The 5,727-nt window shown below is 42.8% G+C and overlaps 1 protein-coding gene across 1 annotated transcript in view; it reads left to right on the top strand.

The window, feature by feature from the left end:
* The first annotated feature begins 4,032 nt into the window (after positions 1–4,032).
* The window catches only part of LOC137970856 (collagen triple helix repeat-containing protein 1-like), an 18,136-nt gene continuing 16,441 nt past the window's right edge, over positions 4,033–5,727 (top strand). Inside the window, exon 1 of the mRNA XM_068817479.1 lies at positions 4,033–4,110. The gene's annotated coding sequence lies outside the window, so the exon portion shown is untranslated. The remainder of the gene's footprint in view (positions 4,111–5,727) is intronic.

Genomic DNA, 5,727 nt, shown 5'->3' with positions numbered 1-5,727 from the left:
ATAACAAAGTCTAATCTTCATTCCGGAAAAAGCTTAAGCTTTGTTATGTCTAAGGGAGCTTAACACTAAATCCCATATAACAGAAAAAAAAAAGTCCCATAAGTCCTCCGTGTTTGGATATCTGGTTATTGATAACATCAACAACAGCGGCATTGTCAGAGAAGAACATGCCACGCTCATTGGACATAAGAGACCCCCAAATGTGAACAGCAATGACAATGGGAAAATGCTCTAAAAGCGCGATGTTTTAAGTTTTCCAGTGGTCAGGCCAACTTCCATAAAACCCATGGCGACCAAAAACCGCCCCAAAGCCTATTGAGCCCGCCGAATGCGTATAGAGCTGGAGCGCTTGGGAATGTTTCCCAAATGTCACCAAAGAAAAACGAGCGCCCGTTAAAAGCTTCCAAAAAACTGATCCAAAGCATAATACCCGTTTAGCTCCACTCGACCGATGAATGTAATGATGAGGCTTTTTAACGCCTTTTGTAAGATCTATCATGCAACGAAGAAAACCTCGACCAGGAAAAACTACGAAACACGTGAAATTCGACAAACCCAGACCTAGACCTAGATTTTCTCAAAGTCCGTTTTTGTGGGAGTCTAGTGGGGCGGAAAACGGTCGTCTCCTCGCGACTTCGTCGCTCGTTTGTCCAAAAAGACGACTTGGGGCAAGTCTAAGTCAAACCGAGCGCAGGGCTTGGAAATCGTTCAACATTGCACGACATTTTTGAAGTTTTTCTTCTGGAGGGCGCGCCTTTTGGAGAACAGAATCTAGAATTATTCCCGCAAACTGTAATACAGTCGCGGGGCCGACCGTGTTCTCTGGGGTCACCGGAACACACAGGTGATTACAAATCGCAACAAAATTTTGCAGATCACCCACACACTTGTCTTTGCTTTTGGCTATAAACAGAAAAGCTGATTTTACGTCCGTTTTGGCCATGAAACAACCGTGACCCAACCGCTTTAGTAACTTTATCGCATCCCCGACAGATGCATAGTGGACCGTAGAGCAATAGTCAGGAATAAAATCACTTACTGAAGATCCCTTGGGATATGATAAATGCTGTATCATTCGAAACTCCAATGAATCTTTTTTGGGAACAAGTCGCAATGGGGAGCAACGAAAATTGAGAAAAGGTGGTGTATGAAAACGGACCGATAATTCTCCCTGCATCACGTTCCTGGCGTAATTTCGCACGAGTTATATTGGGTTGTTCTAAAGCACTTTTAAGATTAGGAGATTCAGACGAAACACGCTCACCAAAAAAATTAACAAGAAAAGCCGTAACGAGATCCGTGAACAAGAAATTGTTTTAGAATTATGTCATACCCATCTAGCAAGAATTCAAACTGGTCCACTCTTATTGGCGTGAATAGGTTGCTGTGCAGAGCCCGATGCTTGAGAACCATCTCGTTTGCCTTTTGGACTGTGCGAAAAGCGGGTTTTGGCGTACGGAGCTGAGCACTACCCTCCCGGGTGTTTTCCACCACATCTAAAACACAGGTGCTCGAATTGGCATCCCGCGCAATGTTTACCAACGTGAAAAGCCCAACACGTTTCTTTTGGGAACCACTGGGAACGAATACGTTTGTTGGTGAGCGTCTGCGCTTGCTATTTGCGAAAAGGATTAGACGCCCTTAACCACAACTCCCAATGAATCTGATCCCGTGGATACTTTTCTGGCGACGATTGCCTTAATTTAAATAATGAAATTGATCGTCGTACCAATATATACCAAGGTAAGGTTGACTCGACGCATCTACTGACGGTGCCACTTTTAACGAGTATTTTCCAACGTTCTGAGGGGAATTGGATAATAAGGTACCAAAACTAATAAACGCATTTGCCCAAATTTTTGCTTTAATTTTAGAACTGACTCTAGACGTGAGAGGGACAGAGACACTATAGTAAATAGATTCTGTGGAGGCTAGGATCGTTAGGATCCGTGTTATCTAAAGCACCTTTAGTTAATGTCTGAACAGTGTTCATTGTGACAGTAATCACATCGTGATCAAGCGCCTTGTCAACAAGTCCGGAGGGGTCTTGCGTCACATCTTGTTCCTTTTTCTGGGCGTTGCCGCCTATGATTGAAGCCAGATTCTCTGGAGCAAATGCTGACTTAATGACGTGGTTTAAAACGGCCGATATGGCTGATGTAATTCCGCCAACATCCACTGACACTGTGCCCTGGTGTTCTGGAGCTTTACGTGGATCCTTCCTTTCCGGCTCAATTGTTGGGTTAACGATGGGCATATCGTCAGGTCGAAGTCGTCCCCGTCTGGTTCTCTTATTTAGGTGAATGCCTGGCATTGCTGCAGGTCTGGATACTTGTTTTGCTGCGCGTTTTCTCGGAGGCATGATGATGTAACCAAAGAATCTAACGAGATTGGCAGAATAACGAATAACACCTGGACAGACTGTTTTGCAATTGTAACAAAGACGACAAACGACAGGTGGTCCCGACATGACCCGCAATTGTTGTCTATCGTATTGTATTGTGAGCGTGCAAAAGAGAGGCGGTTCAAGGCGAGGCGGAAAGCAACTCAAAATAGCACTGAAATAATTGACTGTACTTCAACGAACAATGGGGCAGTACAATATAAAGAAAGTGGAGTTCCATGAACAATAACATGCAAAGTGCATCGGCCACGCTCCCAAAAGGTGGGCAGACAGAAAGGGTTGTACAGTCAAATGGTAAAAGGAAAGCACAATAAACATGATCAGAGCCGTATGAAGAAACACGATACGCATGTCGTGGCTGAACAATATAACAAGCCTGCTGATACATGGGAAACAAAATTCCCACAACATATGAACAAACAGCAAGGCTCTTGTTAATCAAAGCCACCTGCTTGGCAAAGAACTATAAGTTGAAACTGGCTATTTAAATTCAAAGGTAGTACTCTTTTTAAACCAAATATATAAGCGAAATCAAGGAGCCATGAAAATGCACATACATCAAAGAACCGCCCCCCTCAAGCTGCGAAAAAAATTATAATCCCACGACTATTTAAATGAACACCGTCACGAGCAAAAAAGCAAGACTTGCAACGCCAAAAGCCTCTGTGACGCCAGTAAAATGCGAGTCACGGTACGGTTGTGGTTCTAAGACCACCTTAAGATACTCCGTTAACAAATCAGCCTGCTTGTTAAAAGATGGAGAATTTGCTGGCCGTTGTACTTGTGCTCTTACAAAAAGATACCAATTTAATTCAATGATACAGTTTGTTTTAAGACGAAGACGAATGTGTAGTAAGAATCGTCAACTAATATCACTTCATTGAAATGGTGTACATCTTCGTCGTCATCATCTGGTCTTAAAATTAAAGCAAAGAATGGATTAGAAATGTGAATTGAATTAAAAAAACCAAAGACATTTAAAAGTAAAAAGGAAATTAATTTTACGCACGGTGACACTCTCAAGCTGGCCATCTTCCTTTTTCCTCTTTGAATGTTGATTAACACTTGCTGGGTACGTGACAAATTTCGCTCGAGTTTTCGCGCTAAAACCGCAAAAATCTGCCCTGTCTGATCTGCAGTTCCCATGTTAACTCTTTGCTGCTTTCCGATTGGAGAACTCTTCGTGTGGTTCCATAAACCATAGCTAAACTATAGGACTTGGCTCCAGGACTGCCACTGGAAAGTCTTTTGTTCTTTTTGACGTTTCTATGGTAATTTCCCGTGGGCAGTTTCACCGTGGGTAATGAGCTTACACTTGGGTAAAGTGACAGTTTCCCATGGGTAAATGGTCTAGTTGAACTGCATTTATTGAAAGTTGACCTTTGGTAAGGAAACAACGCCCCCAAATCCCATTGACTCGGTTTGGCATACCTGGTACAACCTTAACCAACGGATTGTCACGTGCGCACTATGCCTTGACATAAATTACATTACGTCTGGCCATAATGTCAGGTATGAGTTGTTTGTCGGCACTGGGACTTGTCTCAAGGGAGTGAACTCGATACTCAAAGAACGTTTCTTGTCCGAAGTCCATTGGACTCAGTCGTGCTGATCTATTTTAATACTGCGAGAGGCTGAACCTAACTCACTCTTCTGAGTAGTTCATCAGCACCGGGTCTTCCACAGTGACTTGTTATATTAAGAAGGTACGTAAATTTTGTGTCTCTTGATTTTGATAGTTCCTGAGCAGGTGTAACCCCCACCTCAGTTAAAACATCGTCTTTTTCTCGAAACAGTACTAGTCTTGCTTCAATGTCGTTTCAGTGCTTCAGAAGCAAGGAATCGATAGCGTTCGTGCAACGTAAGCGACGACAAAAATGATTTACAGAAATCATCAAGTGGATGATTCTCATTGGGCCGGATAATTACCGAAACTGCTATTTATCGTTTTTCCTAATGCAAAGGATCAGGATATAACACGTAAAGGCTTATGACTAGCTGGTAAGGCTCTTGTGAGAGTCAGACTTCTTGAAAAAATTAACGTAAAAATAAGTGGTGCATGCGCGTTGCTTCAAGATTAAGAGCCCCTCAAAGGATTTCGATTACGTCATACAGAAGTGGTGTCCGTGTCCTCAGTTGCACTCGTGCACACAAACACAAGCACCGCACGTGCTTTGATGTTCAGACAGCAACTCTACTCAATTTCACATTCATTCCCAAGGCAAGTTGTGCTTTAGGACCTTTATTCTTCCTTTTATCAAAGATTATATCTGACGTCAGCTCACTTCCTGTCGAAAAACATGGTATTCTCTCATTGTTAGAGAGAGATTGCGCAATTTCTTCTTCTATAGCTTACTTGGCAGATAAAAAAATCTCACACGTTTGAAAGCCTTTAATTACCCTTGATGCCAGAGGTTTTTCTTGCGCAGCTTCCGGTGTCAGTTATGTCTCTATTGTGACCCTCGCGAAAAACCTCTGAAGCAGAGCGCGATTTCTTTGATAGCGTCGAGCCAATTACATGCCATTTTAAATCTACCTAGCCCAAAATCTGGACTAGAAAGCTGATTGGCTCCTAACGACCTCCCAAGGGTTTTCTAATCTAACAGACACGGTGATTGGCTTCTAAGTATAGGGAAAGCCTGTGAAATGTCTGGCGCTTGATGAGGTGATGATGAAGATGGCAGACTTCGATGTTGGTGTCTGTTCGCGCTGAAATATTTGTAAATGATCAACATCTGGACAAAGCGATATGGAAAGTTCTCGAAACTTTCGACGGTGTTGGTTTTACCAACGGGATCCGGGAAATCACTGTTATTTCAATTAATTCCTGGACTCTGTGTTGACCAAATGATATGTCAGAGAACCCCACCCGAAAACTGAATTTTATAGGCTAACTGTAGCCTCACAGGACCCTAATTCTCAGCGTTAAAATTAAGCATGAATCAGAGCCTTATCTAAACATCGCGTGAGCGTAAAAAAAAAGTTGGTTTTCAGCCTCTTGTAATGTTTTTGTTAGGCTTTGGTGTTATGTTGTGTGTACCCGTATAAATTTGGCAAAGCAGAGAAATGTGAAAAATGTTTAGGTTCATGCTAGACTCGTGTTAGGTTCCTTTTTTAGTTCAATTGAGATCTGCTTAATGTACAATCTGTCACTCGCGATTCTCCTGATGCTCCTTACTAGCGTGAGTGTTAAATGCTTGTCATCAGGTTTGGACCGCTCCATGTAAATATTCACGGTCAAGCTAAAAGTCTCCCTTTCTTTGTGTGCTCCCTTCGGGGACACGGTCTGGGCTTCCTTGTCCTGTATCGCGAGACCCAGACTA

Source organism: Montipora foliosa, chromosome 9, assembly GCF_036669935.1.
Source record: "Montipora foliosa isolate CH-2021 chromosome 9, ASM3666993v2, whole genome shotgun sequence".
Lineage (NCBI taxonomy): Eukaryota > Metazoa > Cnidaria > Anthozoa > Scleractinia > Acroporidae > Montipora > Montipora foliosa.
This window is presented reverse-complemented; position numbering and strand designations above follow the sequence as displayed.